The sequence below is a fragment of the Eubalaena glacialis genome, chromosome 17, assembly GCF_028564815.1.
Source record: "Eubalaena glacialis isolate mEubGla1 chromosome 17, mEubGla1.1.hap2.+ XY, whole genome shotgun sequence".
Taxonomy (NCBI): domain Eukaryota; kingdom Metazoa; phylum Chordata; class Mammalia; order Artiodactyla; family Balaenidae; genus Eubalaena; species Eubalaena glacialis.
In genome coordinates, this window is record NC_083732.1 from 36,493,653 (window position 1) to 36,516,510 (window position 22,858).

Below are 22,858 nucleotides of genomic sequence, written 5' to 3' on the forward strand. Positions count from 1 at the left end.
GGAAACTCGATGTGAGTAGTATTCTCAAGCTAAGGCCTTTAATATCCTTGCTGACGCCGGAGGGTGGAGGAGTTTTCTTGAGGCATTAGTTGCCGTTCTGCTTTATTTTAAACTTAGTAGGCTTTTCAGAACACATACGACCCTCGCGTGGGCACCCTATTCCCTGTAAGAACAGTGAGTACCGGCAGGCTCCACTGGCCTGCTAAGAAACTTTCAGTTCTGGAAGCCATTCCCAGTCACTCTGTGTATGCTGAGTGTAGGGCAACACACCTCACACTGCCTTGGGAAAGCTAGATTTCCTCAGCACTCCAACAGCTCCAGGAAATGTGTTCTTCTCACGTCCTACATGCCATGCAAATAGGCCTCATTGCCCTAGACTGAGCTGCACTGAGAAAACAAATCTGCTTCGCATTCTTTCTACGAACTCATACCTGAAGACCCCATACCTACAGGAGAAAGTCAACTTGCGTTCCTGCTGTAACCAAAGCACAGTTCTTCCTCTTACGCTGCAGCGTGTTAGAAGAGGCTAAGGCCCGATAGCGTACCTACAGCGTTCCTTGGGAGAGGCAGATCGCTACGTGCAGAACTCCGTGCAAAGAAAAATTTATTGAGGGAAGGTTGCAGTGGGTAGCTAGAGTGTGTATTTACTTGTTAGAAATCACAGGAGGTAGCCTGTGTGTTCACTGGAAACGGCGGCCTGATGGCACACGCCTTGCCTTGCCATTTGGAAAGCTCCATTCGTGCTGCCTTGAAGTTACCTAAATAACACTCATGTTGATGGGCCTCTAGTCACTGTACGCAGGGCTTTGGGAAGAGAAGGTCTTTCCTCTAAATGAGCAGGGTGCTTCCATAGCCTGGGAGGGAGCTCCTCCTGACATGTTCTAGAGCTAAAGGGAAACTCGACGTGAGTACTATCCTCAAGCGAAGGCCTTGAATAACCTTGCTGAATCGGAAGCGTGGAGGAGTTTCCTTGAGGTATTAGTGGCAGTTCTGCTTTCTTTTAAAGTTAGTACGCTTTTCAAAACACATCGGACCCTCGCGTTGGCACCCTATTCCCTGCAAGAACACTGAGTACCGGCAGGCTCCACTGGCCTGCTAAGAAACTTCCGGCCCAGAAACCTTTCCCAGTCACTCTGTGTATGCTGAGTGTAGGGCAACACACTGCACTCTGCCTTGGCAGAGCTACATTTCCTCAGCACTCCAACAGCTCAAGGAAATGTGTTCTCTCACGTCCTATATGTCATGCATATATGCCTCATTGCCCTAGACTGAGCTGCAATTTGAAACCAAATCTGCTTCGCATTCTTTCTACAAACTGAAACCTGAAGACGCCATACTGAAAGGAGAAAGTCGGCTTGGGTTAATGCTGCAACTAAAGCACACTTCTTCCTCTTTCACTGCAGGATTATAAAAGAGGCTAAGGCCCGAGAGCGTACCTAGAGCTTTCCTTGGGAAAGGCAGATTGCTTCATGCAGAACTCTGTGCGAAGAAAAACTTATCAAGGGGAGGGACCAGTGTGTAGCTAGAGTGTGTATGTATTTGTTAGAAATCACAAGGAGGTAGGCTACCGTTCACTGGAAACGGAAGTCTGATGGCAAAAGCCTTGCTTTCCCGTTTTGAAATCTCCATTCATACTGCCTTGAAGCTACCTCAATAACACTGTTGTTGAGGGGTCTCTAGTCACTGTAGGCAGGGCTCTGGGAGGAGATGGAGTTTACCCTAAATACACAGGGTGCTTTCATAAGCTGGGTGGGAGCTCCTCCTGACATGCTCTAGAGCTAAAGGGCAACTTAACGTGAGAACTTTCCTCAAGGTAAGGCCTTGAATAGCCCTCCTGAAGTGGAAGCGTGGAGCACCTTCCCTGAGACCTTAGTCGCCGTTCTCTTTATTTTAACGTTAGTATGCTTTTCAGGACACCTAGGACCCCCGCAAGGGCACCCTATTCCCTGCAAGAACACTGAGTACCGGCAGGCTCTATTGGCCTGCTAAGAAACATCCAGGCCCGGAAAACTTTCTCAGTCACTCTGTGTATGCTGAGTGTAGGGCAACACACTGCACTCTTCCTTGGGAGAGCTAGATTTCCTCTGCACTCCAACAGCTCCAGAAAATCTGTTCTCTCACGTACTACATGTCATGCAAATCTGCCTCACTACCCTAGGCAGAGCTACACTGAGCAACCAAATCTGCCTTGCATTCCTTCTACAAACTCAGAGCTAAAGACCCCATACCTACAGGAGAAAGTCGGCTTGCGTTCCTGCTGTAACCAAAGCACAGTTCTTCCTCTTACCCTGCAGGGTTTTAGAAGCGGCTAAGTCCCGATTGCGTACCTAGAGCGTTCATTGGGAGAGGCATATCGCTACATGCAGAACACCTTACCAAGAAAAGTGGATTCCGGGAAGGGACCCGTGTGCAGCTAGCATCTCTTTTTACTTGTCAGAAATCACAGGGAGGTAGGCTGTGTGTTCACTGGAACCGGGGGCCTGATGGCACAAGCCTTGCTTTCTCATTTGGAAAGATCCATTCATGCTGCCTTGAAGTTCCCTAAATAACACTCTTTTCGACGGGCCTCTAGTCACTGCAGGCAGGACTCTGGGAAGAGAAGGAGTTTTCTCTAAATAAGCAGGGTGCTTTCATAAGCTTGGTGGGAGCTCCTTATGACATGCTCTAGGGCTAAATGGAAACTCGACGTGAGTACTTTCCTCAAGTGAAGTCCTTGAATAGCCCTCCTGAAGTGGAAGTGTGGAGCAGTTTCCATGAAACCTTAGTCGCCGTTCTGTTTCTTTTAACGTTAGTACGCGTTTCAGGACAACTAGGCCCCTCGCGTGGGCACCCTATTCCCTGCAAGAACACTGAGTACCAGCAGGCTCCACTGGCCTGCTAAGAAACATCCAGTTCCGGAAGCCATTCCCAGTCATTCTGTGTATGCCGAGAGTAAGGCAACACACTGAACTCTTCCTTGGGAGAGCGAGATTTCCTCTGCACTCCAAGAGCTCCGGAATATCTGTTCTCTCACGTACTACATGTCATGCAAATCTGCCTCATTGCGCTAGGCAGAGCTGCACTGAGAAAGCAAATCTGCTTTGCATTCCTTCTACAAACTCATAGCTAAAAACCCCATACCTACAGAGAAAGTCGGCCTGCGTTCCTGCTGTAACCAAAGCACAGTTCTTCCTCTTACCCTGCAGGGCTTTAGAAGCGGCTAAGACCCGAGAGCGTACCTAGAACGTTCCTTGGGAGAGGCCTATCGCTACATGCAGAACACCTTACCAAGAAAAGTTGATTCAGGGAAGGGACCGTGTGAAGCTAGAGTCTCTTTTTACTTGTTAGAAATCACAAGGAGGTACGCTGTGTGTTCACTGGAAACGGGGGCCTGATGGCCCAAGCCTTGCTTTCTCATTTGGAAAGATCCATTCATGCTGCCTTGAAGTTCCCTAAATAACACTCTTTTCGACGGGCCTCTAGTCACTGCAGGCAGGACTCTGGGAAGAGAAGGAGTTTTCTCTAAATAAGCAGGGTGCTTCCATAGGATGGGAGGGAGCTCTTCCTGACATGCTCTAGAGCTCAAGGGAAACTCGATGTGAGTAGTATTCTCAAGCTAAGGCCTTTAATATCCTTGCTGACGCCGGAGGGTGGAGGAGTTTTCTTGAGGCATTAGTTGCCGTTCTGCTTTATTTTAAACTTAGTAGGCTTTTCAGAACACATACGACCCTCGCGTGGGCACCCTATTCCCTGTAAGAACAGTGAGTACCGGCAGGCTCCACTGGCCTGCTAAGAAACTTTCAGTTCTGGAAGCCATTCCCAGTCACTCTGTGTATGCTGAGTGTAGGGCAACACACCTCACACTGCCTTGGGAAAGCTAGATTTCCTCAGCACTCCAACAGCTCCAGGAAATGTGTTCTTCTCACGTCCTACATGCCATGCAAATAGGCCTCATTGCCCTAGACTGAGCTGCACTGAGAAAACAAATCTGCTTCGCATTCTTTCTACGAACTCATACCTGAAGACCCCATACCTACAGGAGAAAGTCAACTTGCGTTCCTGCTGTAACCAAAGCACAGTTCTTCCTCTTACGCTGCAGCGTGTTAGAAGAGGCTAAGGCCCGATAGCGTACCTACAGCGTTCCTTGGGAGAGGCAGATCGCTACGTGCAGAACTCCGTGCAAAGAAAAATTTATTGAGGGAAGGTTGCAGTGGGTAGCTAGAGTGTGTATTTACTTGTTAGAAATCACAGGAGGTAGCCTGTGTGTTCACTGGAAACGGCGGCCTGATGGCACACGCCTTGCCTTGCCATTTGGAAAGCTCCATTCGTGCTGCCTTGAAGTTACCTAAATAACACTCATGTTGATGGGCCTCTAGTCACTGTACGCAGGGCTTTGGGAAGAGAAGGTCTTTCCTCTAAATGAGCAGGGTGCTTCCATAGCCTGGGAGGGAGCTCCTCCTGACATGTTCTAGAGCTAAAGGGAAACTCGACGTGAGTACTATCCTCAAGCGAAGGCCTTGAATAACCTTGCTGAATCGGAAGCGTGGAGGAGTTTCCTCGAGGTATTAGTGGCAGTTCTGCTTTCTTTTAAAGTTAGTACGCTTTTCAAAACACATCGGACCCTCGCGTTGGCACCCTATTCCCTGCAAGAACACTGAGTACCGGCAGGCTCTATTGGCCTGCTAAGAAACATCCAGGCCCGGAAAACTTTCTCAGTCACTCTGTGTATGCTGAGTGTAGGGCAACACACTGCACTCTTCCTTGGGAGAGCTACATTTCCTCAGCACTCCAACAGCTCAAGGAAATGTGTTCTCTCACGTCCTATATGTCATGCATATATGCCTCATTGCCCTAGACTGAGCTGCAATTTGAAACCAAATCTGCTTCGCATTCTTTCTACAAACTGACACCTGAAGACGCCATACTGACAGGAGAAAGTCGGCTTGGGTTAATGCTGCAACTAAAGCACACTTCTTCCTCTTTCACTGCAGGATTATAAAAGAGGCTAAGGCCCGAGAGCGTACCTAGAGCTTTCCTTGGGAAAGGCAGATCGCTACATGCAGAACTCTGTGCGAAGAAAAACTTATCAAGGGGAGGGACCAGTGTGTAGCTAGAGTGTGTATGTATTTGTTAGAAATCACAAGGAGGTAGGCTACCGTTCACTGGAAACGGAAGTCTGATGGCAAAAGCCTTGCTTTCCCGTTTTGAAATCTCCATTCATACTGCCTTGAAGCTACCTAAATAACACTGTTGTTGAGGGGTCTCTAGTCACTGTAGGCAGGGCTCTGGGAGGAGATGGAGTTTACCCTAAATACACAGGGTGCTTTCATAAGCTGGGTGGGAGCTCCTCCTGACATGCTCTAGAGCTAAAGGGCAACTTAACGTGAGAACTTTCCTCAAGGTAAGGCCTTGAATAGCCCTCCTGAAGTGGAAGCGTGGAGCACCTTCCCTGAGACCTTAGTCGCCGTTCTCTTTATTTTAACGTTAGTACGCTTTTCAGGACACCTAGGACCCCCGCATGGGCACCCTATTCCCTGCAAGAACACTGAGTACCGGCAGGCTCTATTGGCCTGCTAAGAAACATCCAGGCCCGGAAAACTTTCTCAGTCACTCTGTGTATGCTGAGTGTAGGGCAACACACTGCACTCTTCCTTGGGAGAGCTAGATTTCCTCTGCACTCCAACAGCTCCAGAAAATCTGTTCTCTCACGTACTACATGTCATGCAAATCTGCCTCACTACCCTAGGCAGAGCTACACTGAGCAACCAAATCTGCCTTGCATTCCTTCTACAAACTCAGAGCTAAAGACCCCATACCTACAGGAGAAAGTCGGCTTGCGTTCCTGCTGTAACCAAAGCACAGTTCTTCCTCTTACCCTGCAGGGTTTTAGAAGCGGCTAAGTCCCGATTGCGTACCTAGAGCGTTCATTGGGAGAGGCATATCGCTACATGCAGAACACCTTACCAAGAAAAGTGGATTCCGGGAAGGGACCCGTGTGCAGCTAGCGTCTCTTTTTACTTGTGAGAAATCACAGGGAGGTAGGCTGTGTGTTCACTGGAACCGGGGGCCTGATGGCACAAGCCTTGCTTTCTCATTTGGAAAGATCCATTCATGCTGCCTTGAAGTTCCCTAAATAACACTCTTTTCGACGGGCCTCTAGTCACTGCAGGCAGGACTCTGGGAAGAGAAGGAGTTTTCTCTAAATAAGCAGGGTGCTTTCATAAGCTTGGTGGGAGCTCCTTATGACATGCTCTAGGGCTAAATGGAAACTCGACATGAGTACTTTCCTCAAGTGAAGTCCTTGAATAGCCCTCCTGAAGTGGAAGTGTGGAGCAGGTTCCATGAAACCTTAGTCGCCGTTCTGTTTCTTTTAACGTTAGTACGCGTTTCAGGACAACTAGGCCCCTCGCGTGGGCACCCTATTCCCTGCAAGAACACTGAGTACCGGCAGGCTCCACTGGCCTGCTAAGAAACATCCAGTTCCGGAAGCCATTCCCAGTCATTCTGTGTATGCCGAGTGTAAGGCAACACACTGAACTCTTCCTTGGGAGAGCGAGATTTCCTCAGCACTCCAACAGCTCCAGGAACTCTTTTCTTTCACGTCCTACATGCCATGCAAATCTTCCTCATTGCCCTTGACGGATCTGCACTAAGAAACCAAATCTGCTTCGCATTCCTTCTACAAACTCAAACCTGAAGACGCCATACCGACAGGAGAAAATCGGCTTGCGTTAATGCTGCAACGAAAGCACACTTCTTCCTTTTTCACTGCAGGATTTAAAAGAGGCTAAGGCCCGAGAGCGTACCTAGAGCTTTCCTTAGGAGAGGCAGATGGCTACATGCAGAACTCTGTGCGAAGAAAAATTTATTAAGGGGAGGGACCAGTGTGTAGCTAGAGTGTATACGTACTTGTTAGAAATCACAAGGAGGTAGGCTACGTGTTCACTGCAAACGGCGGTCTGATGGCACAAGCCTTGTTTTCCCATATTTAAATCTCCATTCATACTGCCTTGAAGCTACCTCTATAACACTGTTTTTGAGGGGTCTCTAGTCACTGTAGGCAGGGCTCTGGGAAGAGATGGAGTTTTCTCTAAATAAAGAGGGTTCTTTCATAAGCTGGGTGTGAGTTCCTCCTGACATGCTCTAGAGCTAAAGGGCAACTTGACGTGAGTACTTTCCTCAAGGTAAGGCCTTGAATAGCCCTCCTGAAGTGGAAGCGTGGAGCAGCTTCCATGAGACCTTAGTCGCCGTTCTCTTTATTTTAACGTTAGTACGCTTTTCAGGACACCTAGGACCCCCGCATGGGCACCTTATTCCCTGCAAGAACACTGAGTACCGGCAGGCTCCACTGGCCTGCTAAGAAACTTCCGGCCCAGAAACCTTTCCCAGTCACTCTGTGTATGCTGAGTGTAGGGCAACACACTGCACTCTGCCTTGGCAGAGCTACATTTCCTCAGCACTCCAACAGCTCAAGGAAATGTGTTCTCTCACGTCCTATATGTCATGCATATATGCCTCATTGCCCTAGACTGAGCTGCAATTTGAAACCAAATCTGCTTCGCATTCTTTCTACAAACTGACACCTGAAGACGCCATACCGACAGGAGAAAGTCGGCTTGGGTTAATGCTGCAACTAAAGCACACTTCTTCCTCTTTCACTGCAGGATTATAAAAGAGGCTAAGGCCCGAGAGCGTACCTAGAGCTTTCCTTGGGAAAGGCAGATCGCTACATGCAGAACTCTGTGCGAAGAAAAACTTATCAAGGGGAGGGACCAGTGTGTAGCTAGAGTGTGTATGTATTTGTTAGAAATCACAAGGAGGTAGGCTACCGTTCACTGGAAACGGAAGTCTGATGGCAAAAGCCTTGCTTTCCCGTTTTGAAATCTCCATTCATACTGCCTTGAAGCTACCTAAATAACACTGTTGTTGAGGGGTCTCTAGTCACTGTAGGCAGGGCTCTGGGAGGAGATGGAGTTTACCCTAAATACACAGGGTGCTTTCATAAGCTGGGTGGGAGCTCATGCTGACATGCTCTAGAGCTAAAGGGCAACTTAACGTGAGAACTTTCCTCAAGGTAAGGCCTTGAATAGCCCTCCTGAAGTGGAAGCGTGGAGCACCTTCCCTGAGACCTTAGTCGCCGTTCTCTTTATTTTAACGTTAGTACGCTTTTCAGGACACCTAGGACGCCCGCATGGGCACCCTATTCCCTGCAAGAACACTGAGTACCGGCAGGCTCTATTGGCCTGCTAAGAAACATCCAGGCCCGGAAAACTTTCTCAGTCACTCTGTGTATGCTGAGTGTAGGGCAACACACTGCACTCTTCCTTGGGAGAGCTGGATTTCCTCTGCACACCAACAGCTCCAGAAAATCTGTTCTCTCACTTACTACATGTCATGCAAATCTGCCTCACTACCCTAGGCAGAGCTACACTAAGCAACCAAATCTGCCTTGCATTCCTTCTACAATCTCAGAGCTAAAGACCCCATACCTACAGGAGAAAGTCGGCTTGCGTTCCTGCTGTAACCAAAGCACAGTTCTTCCTCTTACCCTGCAGGGTTTTAGAAGCGGCTAAGTCCCGATTGCGTACCTAGAGCGTTCATTGGGAGAGGCATATCGCTACATGCAGAACACCTTACCAAGAAAAGTGGATTCCGGGAAGGGACCCGTGTGCAGCTAGCGTCTCTTTTTACTTGTGAGAAATCACAGGGAGGTAGGCTGTGTGTTCACTGGAACCGGGGGCCTGATGGCACAAGCCTTGCTTTCTCATTTGGAAAGATCCATTCATGCTGCCTTGAAGTTCCCTAAATAACACTCTTTTCGACGGGCCTCTAGTCACTGCAGGCAGGACTCTGGGAAGAGAAGGAGTTTTCTCTAAATAAGCAGGGTGCTTTCATAAGCTTGGTGGGAGCTCCTTATGACATGCTCTAGGGCTAAATGGAAACTCGACGTGAGTACTTTCCTCAAGTGAAGTCCTTGAATAGCCCTCCTGAAGTGGAAGTGTGGAGCAGTTTCCATGAAACCTTAGTCGCCGTTCTGTTTCTTTTAACGTTAGTACGCGTTTCAGGACAACTAGGCCCCTCGCGTGGGCACCCTATTCCCTGCAAGAACACTGAGTACCGGCAGGCTCCACTGGCCTGCTAAGAAACATCCAGTTCCGGAAGCCATTCCCAGTCATTCTGTGTATGCCGAGAGTAAGGCAACACACTGAACTCTTCCTTGGGAGAGCGAGATTTCCTCTGCACTCCAAGAGCTCCGGAATATCTGTTCTCTCACGTACTACATGTCATGCAAATCTGCCTCATTGCCCTAGGCAGAGCTGCACTGAGAAAGCAAATCTGCTTTGCATTCCTTCTACAAACTCATAGCTAAAAACCCCATACCTACAGAGAAAGTCGGCCTGCGTTCCTGCTGTAACCAAAGCACAGTTCTTCCTCTTACCCTGCAGGGCTTTAGAAGCGGCTAAGACCCGAGAGCGTACCTAGAACGTTCCTTGGGAGAGGCCTATCGCTACATGCAGAACACCTTACCAAGAAAAGTTGATTCAGGGAAGGGACCGTGTGAAGCTAGAGTCTCTTTTTACTTGTTAGAAATCACAAGGAGGTACGCTGTGTGTTCACTGGAAACGGGGGCCTGATGGCCCAAGCCTTGCTCTCTCATTTTGAAAGATCCATTCATGCTGCCTTGAAGTTCCCTAAATAACACTCTTTTCGACGGGCCTCTAGTCACTGCAGGCAGGACTCTGGGAAGAGAACGAGTTTTCTCTAAATAAGCAGGGTGCTTCCATAGGATGGGAGGGAGCTCTTCCTGACATGCTCTAGAGCTCAAGGGAAACTCGATGTGAGTAGTATTCTCAAGCTAAGGCCTTTAATATCCTTGCTGACGCCGGAGGGTGGAGGAGTTTTCTTGAGGCATTAGTTGCCGTTCTGCTTTACTTTAAACTTAGTAGGCTTTTCAGAACAAATACGACCCTCGCGTGGGCTCCCCATTCCCTGTAAGAACACTGAGTACCGGCAGGCTCCACTGGCCTGCTAAGAAACTTTCAGTTCTGGAAGCCATTCCCAGTCACTCTGTGTATGCTGAGTGTAGGGCAACACACCTCACACTGCCTTGGGAAAGCTAGATTTCCTCAGCACTCCAACAGCTCCAGGAAATGTGTTCTTCTCACGTCCTACATGCCATGCAAATATGCCTCATTGCCCTAGACTGAGCTGCACTGAGAAAACAAATCTGCTTCGCATTCTTTCTACGAACTCATACCTGAAGACCCCATACCTACAGGAGAAAGTCAACTTGTGTTCCTGCTGTAACCAAAGCACAGTTCTTCCTCTTACGCTGCAGCGTGTTAGAAGAGGCTAAGGCCCGATAGCGTACCTACAGCGTTCCTTGGGAGAGGCAGATCGCTACGTGCAGAACTCCGTGCAAAGAAAAATTTATTGAGGGAAGGTTGCAGTGGGTAGCTAGAGTGCGTATTTACTTGTTAGAAATCACAGGAGGTAGCCTGTGTGTTCACTGGAAACGGCGGCCTGATGGCACACGCCTTGCCTTGCCATTTGGAAAGCTCCATTCGTGCTGCCTTGAAGTTACCTAAATAACACTCATGTTGATGGGCCTCTAGTCACTGTACGCAGGGCTTTGGGAAGAGAAGGTCTTTCCTCTAAATGAGCAGGGTGCTTCCATAGCCTGGGAGGGAGCTCCTCCTGACATGTTCTAGAGCTAAAGGGAAACTCGACGTGAGTACTATCCTCAAGCGAAGGCCTTGAATAACCTTGCTGAATCGGAAGCGTGGAGGAGTTTCCTCGAGGTATTAGTGGCAGTTCTGCTTTCTTTTAAAGTTAGTACGCTTTTCAAAACACAGCGGACCCTCGCGTTGGCACCCTATTCCCTGCAAGAACACTGAGTACCGGTAGGCTCCACTGGCCTGCTAAGAAACTTCCGGCCCAGAAACCTTTCCCAGTCACTCTGTGTATGCTGAGTGTAGGGCAACACACTGCACTCTGCCTTGGCAGAGCTACATTTCCTCAGCACTCCAACAGCTCAAGGAAATGTGTTCTCTCACGTCCTATATGTCATGCATATATGCCTCATTGCCCTAGACTGAGCTGCAATTTGAAACCAAATCTGCTTCGCATTCTTTCTACAAACTGACACCTGAAGACGCCATACCGACAGGAGAAAGTCGGCTTGGGTTAATGCTGCAACTAAAGCACACTTCTTCCTCTTTCACTGCAGGATTATAAGAGAGGCTAAGGCCCGAGAGCGAACCTAGAGCTTTCCTTGGGAAAGGCAGATCGCTCCATGCAGAACTCTGTGCGAAGAAAAACTTATCAAGGGGAGGGACCAGTGTGTAGCTAGAGTGTGTATGTATTTGTTAGAAATCACAAGGAGGTAGGCTACCGTTCACTGGAAACGGAAGTCTGATGGCAAAAGCCTTGCTTTCCCGTTTTGAAATCTCCATTCATACTGCCTTGAAGCTACCTCAATAACACTGTTGTTGAGGGGTCTCTAGTCACTGTAGGCAGGGCTCTGGGAGGAGATGGAGTTTACCCTAAATACACAGGGTGCTTTCATAAGCTGGGTGGGAGCTCCTCCTGACATGCTCTAGAGCTAAAGGGCAACTTAACGTCAGTACTTTCCTCAAGGTAGGGCCTTGAATAGCCCTCCTGAAGTGGAAGCGTGGAGCACCTTCCCTGAGACCTTAGTCGCCGTTTTGTTTATTTAACTTTAGTACGCTTTTCAGGACACCTAGGACCCTCGCGTGTGCACCCTATTCCCTGCAAGAACACTGAGTACCGGCAGGCTCTATTGGCCTGCTAAGAAACATCCAGGCCCGGAAAACTTTCTCAGTCACTCTGTGTATGCTGAGTGTAGGGCAACACACTGCACTCTTCCTTGGGAGAGCTAGATTTCCTCTGCACTCCAACAGCTCCAGAAAATCTGTTCTCTCACGTACTACATGTCATGCAAATCTGCCTCACTACCCTAGGCAGAGCTACACTGAGCAACCAAATCTGCCTTGCATTCCTTCTACAAACTCAGAGCTAAAGACCCCATACCTACAGGAGAAAGTCGGCTTGCGTTCCTGCTGTAACCAAAGCACAGTTCTTCCTCTTACCCTGCAGGGTTTTAGAAGCGGCTAAGTCCCGATTGCGTACCTAGAGCGTTCATTGGGAGAGGCATATCGCTACATGCAGAACACCTTACCAAGAAAAGTGGATTCCGGGAAGGGACCCGTGTGCAGCTAGCGTCTCTTTTTACTTGTGAGAAATCACAGGGAGGTAGGCTGTGTGTTCACTGGAACCGGGGGCCTGATGGCACAAGCCTTGCTTTCTCATTTGGAAAGATCCATTCATGCTGCCTTGAAGTTCCCTAAATAACACTCTTTTCGACGGGCCTCTAGTCACTGCAGGCAGGACTCTGGGAAGAGAAGGAGTTTTCTCTAAATAAGCAGGGTGCTTTCATAAGCTTGGTGGGAGCTCCTTATGACATGCTCTAGGGCTAAATGGAAACTCGACGTGAGTACTTTCCTCAAGTGAAGTCCTTGAATAGCCCTCCTGAAGTGGAAGTGTGGAGCAGTTTCCATGAAACCTTAGTCGCCGTTCTGTTTCTTTTAACGTTAGTACGCGTTTCAGGACAACTAGGCCCCTCGCGTGGGCACCCTATTCCCTGCAAGAACACTGAGTACCGGCAGGCTCCACTGGCCTGCTAAGAAACATCCAGTTCCGGAAGCCATTCCCAGTCATTCTGTGTATGCCGAGAGTAAGGCAACACACTGAACTCTTCCTTGGGAGAGCGAGATTTCCTCTGCACTCCAAGAGCTCCGGGATATCTGTTCTCTCACGTACTACATGTCATGCAAATCTGCCTCATTGCCCTAGGCAGAGCTGCACTGAGAAAGCAAATCTGCTTTGCATTCCTTCTACAAACTCATAGCTAAAAACCCCATACCTACAGAGAAAGTCGGCCTGCGTTCCTGCTGTAACCAAAGCACAGTTCTTCCTCTTACCCTGCAGGGCTTTAGAAGCGGCTAAGACCCGAGAGCGTACCTAGAACGTTCCTTGGGAGAGGCCTATCGCTACATGCAGAACACCTTACCAAGAAAAGTTGATTCAGGGAAGGGACCGTGTGAAGCTAGAGTCTCTTTTTACTTGTTAGAAATCACAAGGAGGTACGCTGTGTGTTCACTGGAAACGGGGGCCTGATGGCCCAAGCCTTGCTTTCTCATTTGGAAAGATCCATTCATGCTGCCTTGAAGTTCCCTAAATAACACTCTTTTCGACGGGCCTCTAGTCACTGCAGGCAGGACTCTGGGAAGAGAACGAGTTTTCTCTAAATAAGCAGGGTGCTTCCATAGGATGGGAGGGAGCTCTTCCTGACATGCTCTAGAGCTCAAGGGAAACTCGATGTGAGTAGTATTCTCAAGCTAAGGCCTTTAATATCCTTGCTGACGCCGGAGGGTGGAGGAGTTTTCTTGAGGCATTAGTTGCCGTTCTGCTTTATTTTAAACTTAGTAGGCTTTTCAGAACACATACTACCCTCGCGTGGGCACCCTATTCCCTGTAAGAACACTGAGTACCGGCAGGCTCCACTGGCCTGCTAAGAAACTTTCAGTTCTGGAAGCCATTCCCAGTCACTCTGTGTATGCTGAGTGTAGGGCAACACACCTCACACTGCCTTGGGAAAGCTAGATTTCCTCAGCACTCCAACAGCTCCAGGAAATGTGTTCTTCTCACGTCCTACATGCCATGCAAATATGCCTCATTGCCCTAGACTGAGCTGCACTGAGAAAACAAATCTGCTTCGCATTCTTTCTACGAACTCATACCTGAAGACCCCATACCTACAGGAGAAAGTCAACTTGCGTTCCTGCTGTAACCAAAGCACAGTTCTTCCTCTTACGCTGCAGCGTGTTAGAAGAGGCTAAGGCCCGATAGCGTACCTACAGCGTTCCTTGGGAGAGGCAGATCGCTACGTGCAGAACTCCGTGCAAAGAAAAATTTATTGAGGGAAGGTTGCAGTGGGTAGCTAGAGTGTGTATTTACTTGTTAGAAATCACAGGAGGTAGCCTGTGTGTTCACTGGAAACGGCGGCCTGATGGCACACGCCTTGCCTTGCCATTTGGAAAGCTCCATTCGTGCTGCCTTGAAGTTACCTAAATAACACTCATGTTGATGGGCCTCTAGTCACTGTACGCAGGGCTTTGGGAAGAGAAGGTCTTTCCTCTAAATGAGCAGGGTGCTTCCATAGCCTGGGAGGGAGCTCCTCCTGACATGTTCTAGAGCTAAAGGGAAACTCGACGTGAGTACTATCCTCAAGCGAAGGCCTTGAATAACCTTGCTGAATCGGAAGCGTGGAGGAGTTTCCTTGAGGTATTAGTGGCAGTTCTGCTTTCTTTTAAAGTTAGTACGCTTTTCAAAACACATCGGACCCTCGCGTTGGCACCCTATTCCCTGCAAGAACACTGAGTACCGGCAGGCTCCACTGGCCTGCTAAGAAACTTCCGGCCCAGAAACCTTTCCCAGTCACTCTGTGTATGCTGAGTGTAGGGCAACACACTGCACTCTGCCGTGGCAGAGCTACATTTCCTCAGCACTCCAACAGCTCAAGGAAATGTGTTCTCTCACGTCCTATATGTCATGCATATATGCCTCATTGCCCTAGACTGAGCTGCAATTTGAAACCAAATCTGCTTCGCATTCTTTCTACAAACTGACACCTGAAGACGCCATACCGACTGGAGAAAGTCGGCTTGGGTTAATGCTGCAACTAAAGCACACTTCTTCCTCTTTCACTGCAGGATTATAAAAGAGGCTAAGGCCCGAGAGCGTACCTAGAGCTTTCCTTGGGAAAGGCAGATCGCTCCATGCAGAACTCTGTGCGAAGAAAAACTTATCAAGGGGAGGGACCAGTGTGTAGCTAGAGTGTGTATGTATTTGTTAGAAATCACAAGGAGGTAGGCTACCGTTCACTGGAAACGGAAGTCTGATGGCAAAAGCCTTGCTTTCCCGTTTTGAAATCTCCATTCATACTGCCTTGAAGCTACCTAAATAACACTGTTGTTGAGGGGTCTCTAGTCACTGTAGGCAGGGCTCTGGGAGGAGATGGAGTTTACCCTAAATACACAGGGTGCTTTCATAAGCTGGGTGGGAGCTCCTCCTGACATGCTCTAGAGCTAAAGGGCAACTTAACGTGAGAACTTTCCTCAAGGTAAGGCCTTGAATAGCCCTCCTGAAGTGGAAGCGTGGAGCACCTTCCCTGAGACCTTAGTCGCCGTTCTCTTTATTTTAACGTTAGTACGCTTTTCAGGACACCTAGGACCCCCGCATGGGCACCCTATTCCCTGCAAGAACACTGAGTACCGGCAGGCTCTATTGGCCTGCTAAGAAACATCCAGGCCCGGAAAACTTTCTCAGTCACTCTGTGTATGCTGAGTGTAGGGCAACACACTGCACTCTTCCTTGGGAGAGCTAGATTTCCTCTGCACTCCAACAGCTCCAGAAAATCTGTTCTCTCACGTACTACATGTCAGGCAAATCTGCCTCACTACCCTAGGCAGAGCTACACTGAGCAACCAAATCTGCCTTGCATTCCTTCTACTAACTCAGAGCTAAAGACCCCATACCTACAGGAGAAAGTCGGCTTGCGTTCCTGCTGTAACCAAAGCACAGTTCTTCCTCTGACCCTGCAGGGTTTTAGAAGCGGCTAAGTCCCGATTGCGTACCTAGAGCGTTCATTGGGAGAGGCATATCGCTACATGCAGAACACCTTACCAAGAAAAGTGGATTCCGGGAAGGGACCCGTGTGCAGCTAGCGTCTCTTTTTACTTGTCAGAAATCACAGGGAGGTAGGCTGTGTGTTCACTGGAACCGGGGGCCTGATGGCACAAGCCTTGCTTTCTCATTTGGAAAGATCCATTCATGCTGCCTTGAAGTTCCCTAAATAACACTCTTTTCGACGGGCCTCTAGTCACTGCAGGCAGGACTCTGGGAAGAGAAGGAGTTTTCTCTAAATAAGCAGGGTGCTTTCATAAGCTTGGTGGGAGCTCCTTATGACATGCTCTAGGGCTAAATGGAAACTCGACATGAGTACTTTCCTCAAGTGAAGTCCTTGAATAGCCCTCCTGAAGTGGAAGTGTGGAGCAGTTTCCATGAAACCTTAGTCGCCGTTCTGTTTATTTTAACGTTAGTACGCGTTTCAGGACAACTAGGCCCCTCGCGTGGGCACCCTATTCCCTGCAAGAACACTGAGTACCGGCAGGCTCCACTGGCCTGCTAAGAAACATCCAGTTCCGGAAGCCATTCCCAGTCATTCTGTGTATGCCGAGAGTAAGGCAACACACTGAACTCTTCCTTGGGAGAGCGAGATTTGCTCAGCACTCCAACAGCTCCAGGAACTCTTTTCTTTCACGTCCTACATGCCATGCAAATCTTCCTCATTGCCCTTGACGGAGCTGCACTAAGAAACCAAATCTGCTTCGCATTCCTTCTACAAACTCAAACCTGAAGACGCCATACCGACAGGAGAAAGTCGGCTTGCGTTAATGCTGCAACGAAAGCACACTTCTTCCTTTTTCACTGCAGGATTTAAAAGAGGCTAAGGCCCGAGAGCGTACCTAGAGCTTTCCTTAGGAGAGGCAGATGGCTACATGCAGAACTCTGTGCGAAGAAAAATTTATTAAGGGGAGGGACCAGTGTGTAGCTAGAGTGTATACGTACTTGTTAGAAATCACAAGGAGGTAGGCTACGTGTTCACTGCAAACGGCGGTCTGATGGCACAAGCCTTGTTTTCCCATATTTAAATCTCCATTCATACTGCCTTGAAGCTACCTCTATAACACTGTTTTTGAGGGGTCTCTAGTCACTGTAGGCAGGGCTCTGGGAAGAGATGGAGTTTTCTCTAAATAAAGAGGGTTCTTTCATAAGCTGGGTGTGAGTTCCTCCTGACATGCTCTAGAGCTAAAGGGCAACTTGACGTGAGTACTTTCCTCAAGGTAAGGCCTTGAATAGCCCTCCTGAAGTGGAAGCGTGGAGCAGCTTCCATGAGACCTTAGTCGCCGTTCTCTTTATTTTAACGTTAGTACGCTTTTCAGGACACCTAGGACCCCCGCATGGGCACCCTATTCCCTGCAAGAACACTGAGTACCGGCAGGCTCCACTGGCCTGCTAAGAAACTTCCGGCCCAGAAACCTTTCCCAGTCACTCTGTGTATGCTGAGTGTAGGGCAACACACTGCACTCTGCCTTGGCAGAGCTACATTTCCTCAGCACTCCAACAGCTCAAGGAAATGTGTTCTCTCACGTCCTATATGTCATGCATATATGCCTCATTGCCCTAGACTGAGCTGCAATTTGAAACCAAATCTGCTTCGCATTCTTTCTACAAACTGACACCTGAAGACGCCATAACGACAGGAGAAAGTCGGCTTGGGTTAATGCTGCAACTAAAGCACACTTCTTCCTCTTTCACTGCAGGATTATAAAAGAGGCTAAGGCCCGAGAGCGTACCTAGAGCTTTCCTTGGGAAAGGCAGATCACTACATGCAGAACTCTGTGCGAAGAAAAACTTATCAAGGGGAGGGACCAGTGTGTAGCTAGAGTGTGTATGTATTTGTTAGAAATCACAAGGAGGTAGGCTACCGTTCACTGGAAACGGAAGTCTGATGGCAAAAGCCTTGCTTTCCCGTTTTGAAATCTCCATTCATACTGCCTTGAAGCTACCTCAATAACACTGTTGTTGAGGGGTCTCTAGTCACTGTAGGCAGGGCTCTGGGAGGAGATGGAGTTTACCCTAAATACACAGGGTGCTTTCATAAGCTGGGTGGGAGCTCCTCCTGACATGCTCTAGAGCTAAAGGGCAACTTAACGTGAGAACTTTCCTCAAGGTAAGGCCTTGAATAGCCCTCCTGAAGTGGAAGCGTGGAGCACCTTCCCTGAGACCTTAGTCGCCGTTCTCTTTATTTTAACGTTAGTACGCTTTTCAGGACACTTAGGACGCCCGCATGGGCACCCTATTCCCTGCAAGAACACTGAGTACCGGCAGGCTCTATTGGCCTGCTAAGAAACATCCAGGCCCGGAAAACTTTCTCAGTCACTCTGTGTATGCTGAGTGTAGGGCAACACACTGCACTCTTCCTTGGGAGAGCTAGATTTCCTCTGCACTCCAACAGCTCCAGAAAATCTGTTCTCTCACGTACTACATGTCATGCAAATCTGCCTCACTACCCTAGGCAGAGCTACACTGAGCAACCAAATCTGCCTTGCATTCCTTCTACAAACTCAGAGCTAAAGACCCCATACCTACAGGAGAAAGTCGGCTTGCGTTCCTGCTGTAACCAAAGCACAGTTCTTCCTCTTACCCTGCAGGGTTTTAGAAGCGGCTAAGTCCCGATTGCGTACCTAGAGCGTTCATTGGGAGAGGCATATCGCTACATGCAGAACACCTTACCAAGAAAAGTGGATTCCGGGAAGGGACCCGTGTGCAGCTAGCGTCTCTTTTTACTTGTGAGAAATCACAGGGAGGTAGGCTGTGTGTTCACTGGAACCGGGGGCCTGATGGCACAAGCCTTGCTTTCTCATTTGGAAAGATCCATTCATGCTGCCTTGAAGTTCCCTAAATAACACTCTTTTCGACGGGCCTCTAGTCACTGCAGGCAGGACTCTGGGAAGAGAAGGAGTTTTCTCTAAATAAGCAGGGTGCTTTCATAAGCTTGGTGGGAGCTCCTTATGACATGCTCTAGGGCTAAATGGAAACTCGACGTGAGTACTTTCCTCAAGTGAAGTCCTTGAATAGCCCTCCTGAAGTGGAAGTGTGGAGCAGTTTCCATGAAACCTTAGTCGCCGTTCTGTTTCTTTTAACGTTAGTACGCGTTTCAGGACAACTAGGCCCCTCGCGTGGGCACCCTATTCCCTGCAAGAACACTGAGTACCGGCAGGCTCCACTGGCCTGCTAAGAAACATCCAGTTCCGGAAGCCATTCCCAGTCATTCTGTGTATGCCGAGAGTAAGGCAACACACTGAACTCTTCCTTGGGAGAGCGAGATTTCCTCTGCACTCCAAGAGCTCCGGAATATCTGTTCTCTCACGTACTACATGTCATGCAAATCTGCCTCATTGCCCTAGGCAGAGCTGCACTGAGAAAGCAAATCTGCTTTGCATTCCTTCTACAAACTCATAGCTAAAAACCCCATACCTACAGAGAAAGTCGGCCTGCGTTCCTGCTGTAACCAAAGCACAGTTCTTCCTCTTACCCTGCAGGGCTTTAGAAGCGGCTAAGACCCGAGAGCGTACCTAGAACGTTCCTTGGGAGAGGCCTATCGCTACATGCAGAACACCTTACCAAGAAAAGTTGATTCAGGGAAGGGACCGTGTGAAGCTAGAGTCTCTTTTTACTTGTTAGAAATCACAAGGAGGTACGCTGTGTGTTCACTGGAAACGGGGGCCTGATGGCCCAAGCCTTGCTTTCTCATTTGGAAAGATCCATTCATGCTGCCTTGAAGTTCCCTAAATAACACTCTTTTCGACGGGCCTCTAGTCACTGCAGGCAGGACTCTGGGAAGAGAACGAGTTTTCTCTAAATAAGCAGGGTGCTTCCATAGGATGGGAGGGAGCTCTTCCTGACATGCTCTAGAGCTCAAGGGAAACTCGATGTGAGTAGTATTCTCAAGCTAAGGCCTTTAATATCCTTGCTGACGCCGGAGGGTGGAGGAGTTTTCTTGAGGCATTAGTTGCCGTTCTGCTTTACTTTAAACTTAGTAGGCTTTTCAGAACACATACGACCCTCGCGTGGGCTCCCCATTCCCTGTAAGAACACTGAGTACCGGCAGGCTCCACTGGCCTGCTAAGAAACTTTCAGTTCTGGAAGCCATTCCCAGTCACTCTGTGTATGCTGAGTGTAGGGCAACACACCTCACACTGCCTTGGGAAAGCTAGATTTCCTCAGCACTCCAACAGCTCCAGGAAATGTGTTCTTCTCACGTCCTACATGCCATGCAAATATGCCTCATTGCCCTAGACTGAGCTGCACTGAGAAAACAAATCTGCTTCGCATTCTTTCTACGAACTCATACCTGAAGACCCCATACCTACAGGAGAAAGTCAACTTGCGTTCCTGCTGTAACCAAAGCACAGTTCTTCCTCTTACGCTGCAGCGTGTTAGAAGAGGCTAAGGCCCGATAGCGTACCTACAGCGTTCCTTGGGAGAGGCAGATCGCTACGTGCAGAACTCCGTGCAAAGAAAAATTTATTGAGGGAAGGTTGCAGTGGGTAGCTAGAGTGCATATTTACTTGTTAGAAATCACAGGAGGTAGCCTGTGTGTTCACTGGAAACGGCGGCCTGATGGCACACGCCTTGCCTTGCCATTTGGAAAGCTCCATTCGTGCTGCCTTGAAGTTACCTAAATAACACTCATGTTGATGGGCCTCTAGTCACTGTACGCAGGGCTTTGGGAAGAGAAGGTCTTTCCTCTAAATGAGCAGGGTGCTTCCATAGCCTGGGAGGGAGCTCCTCCTGACATGTTCTAGAGCTAAAGGGAAACTCGACGTGAGTACTATCCTCAAGCGAAGGCCTTGAATAACCTTGCTGAATCGGAAGCGTGGAGGAGTTTCCTTGAGGTATTAGTGGCAGTTCTGCTTTCTTTTAAAGTTAGTACGCTTTTCAAAACACATCGGACCCTCGCGTTGGCACCCTATTCCCTGCAAGAACACTGAGTACCGGCAGGCTCCACTGGCCTGCTAAGAAACTTCCGGCCCAGAAACCTTTCCCAGTCACTCTGTGTATGCTGAGTGTAGGGCAACACACTGCACTCTGCCTTGGCAGAGCTACATTTCCTCAGCACTCCAACAGCTCAAGGAAATGTGTTCTCTCACGTCCTATATGTCATGCATATATGCCTCATTGCCCTAGACTGAGCTGCAATTTTAAACCAAATCTGCTTCGCATTCTTTCTACAAACTGACACCTGAAGACGCCATACCGACAGGAGAAAGTCGGCTTGGGTTAATGCTGCAACTAAAGCACACTTCTTCCTCTTTCACTGCAGGATTATAAAAGAGGCTAAGGCCCGAGAGCGTACCTAGAGCTTTCCTTGGGAAAGGCAGATCGCTCCATGCAGAACTCTGTGCGAAGAAAAACTTATCAAGGGGAGGGACCAGTGTGTAGCTAGAGTGTGTATGTATTTGTTAGAAATCACAAGGAGGTAGGCTACCGTTCACTGGAAACGGAAGTCTGATGGCAAAAGCCTTGCTTTCCCGTTTTGAAATCTCCATTCATACTGCCTTGAAGCTACCTAAATAACACTGTTGTTGAGGGGTCTCTAGTCACTGTAGGCAGGGCTCTGGGAGGAGATGGAGTTTACCCTAAATACACAGGGTGCTTTCATAAGCTGGGTGGGAGCTCATGCTGACATGCTCTAGAGCTAAAGGGCAACTTAACGTGAGAACTTTCCTCAAGGTAAGGCCTTGAATAGCCCTCCTGAAGTGGAAGCGTGGAGCACCTTCCCTGAGACCTTAGTCGCCGTTCTCTTTATTTTAACGTTAGTACGCTTTTCAGGACACCTAGGACCCCCGCATGGGCACCCTATTCCCTGCAAGAACACTGAGTACCGGCAGGCTCTATTGGCCTGCTAAGAAACATCCAGGCCCGGAAAACTTTCTCAGTCACTCTGTGTATGCTGAGTGTAGGGCAACACACTGCACTCTTCCTTGGGAGAGCTAGATTTCCTCTGCACTCCAACAGCTCCAGAAAATCTGTTCTCTCACGTACTACATGTCATGCAAATCTGCCTCACTACCCTAGGCAGAGCTACACTGAGCAACCAAATCTGCCTTGCATTCCTTCTACAAACTCAGAGCTAAAGACCCCATACCTACAGGAGAAAGTCGGCTTGCGTTCCTGCTGTAACCAAAGCACAGTTCTTCCTCTTACCCTGCAGGGTTTTAGAAGCGGCTAAGTCCCGATTGCGTACCTAGAGCGTTCATTGGGAGAGGCATATCGCTACATGCAGAACACCTTACCAAGAAAAGTGGATTCCGGGAAGGGACCCGTGTGCAGCTAGCGTCTCTTTTTACTTGTCAGAAATCACAGGGAGGTAGGCTGTGTGTTCACTGGAACCGGGGGCCTGATGGCACAAGCCTTGCTTTCTCATTTGGAAAGATCCATTCATGCTGCCTTGAAGTTCCCTAAATAACACTCTTTTCGACGGGCCTCTAGTCACTGCAGGCAGGACTCTGGGAAGAGAAGGAGTTTTCTCTAAATAAGCAGGGTGCTTTCATAAGCTTGGTGGGAGCTCCTTATGACATGCTCTAGGGCTAAATGGAAACTCGACGTGAGTACTTTCCTCAAGTGAAGTCCTTGAATAGCCCTCCTGAAGTGGAAGTGTGGAGCAGTTTCCATGAAACCTTAGTCGCCGTTCTGTTTCTTTTAACGTTAGTACGCGTTTCAGGACAACTAGGCCCCTCGCGTGGGCACCCTATTCCCTGCAAGAACACTGAGTACCGGCAGGCTCCACTGGCCTGCTAAGAAACATCCAGTTCCGGAAGCCATTCCCAGTCATTCTGTGTATGCCGAGAGTAAGGCAACACACTGAACTCTTCCTTGGGAGAGCGAGATTTCCTCTGCACTCCAAGAGCTCCGGAATATCTGTTCTCTCACGTACTACATGTCATGCAAATCTGCCTCATTGCCCTAGGCAGAGCTGCACTGAGAAAGCAAATCTGCTTTGCATTCCTTCTACAAACTCATAGCTAAAAACCCCATACCTACAGAGAAAGTCGGCCTGCGTTCCTGCTGTAACCAAAGCACAGTTCTTCCTCTTACCCTGCAGGGCTTTAGAAGCGGCTAAGACCCGAGAGCGTACCTAGAACGTTCCTTGGGAGAGGCCTATCGC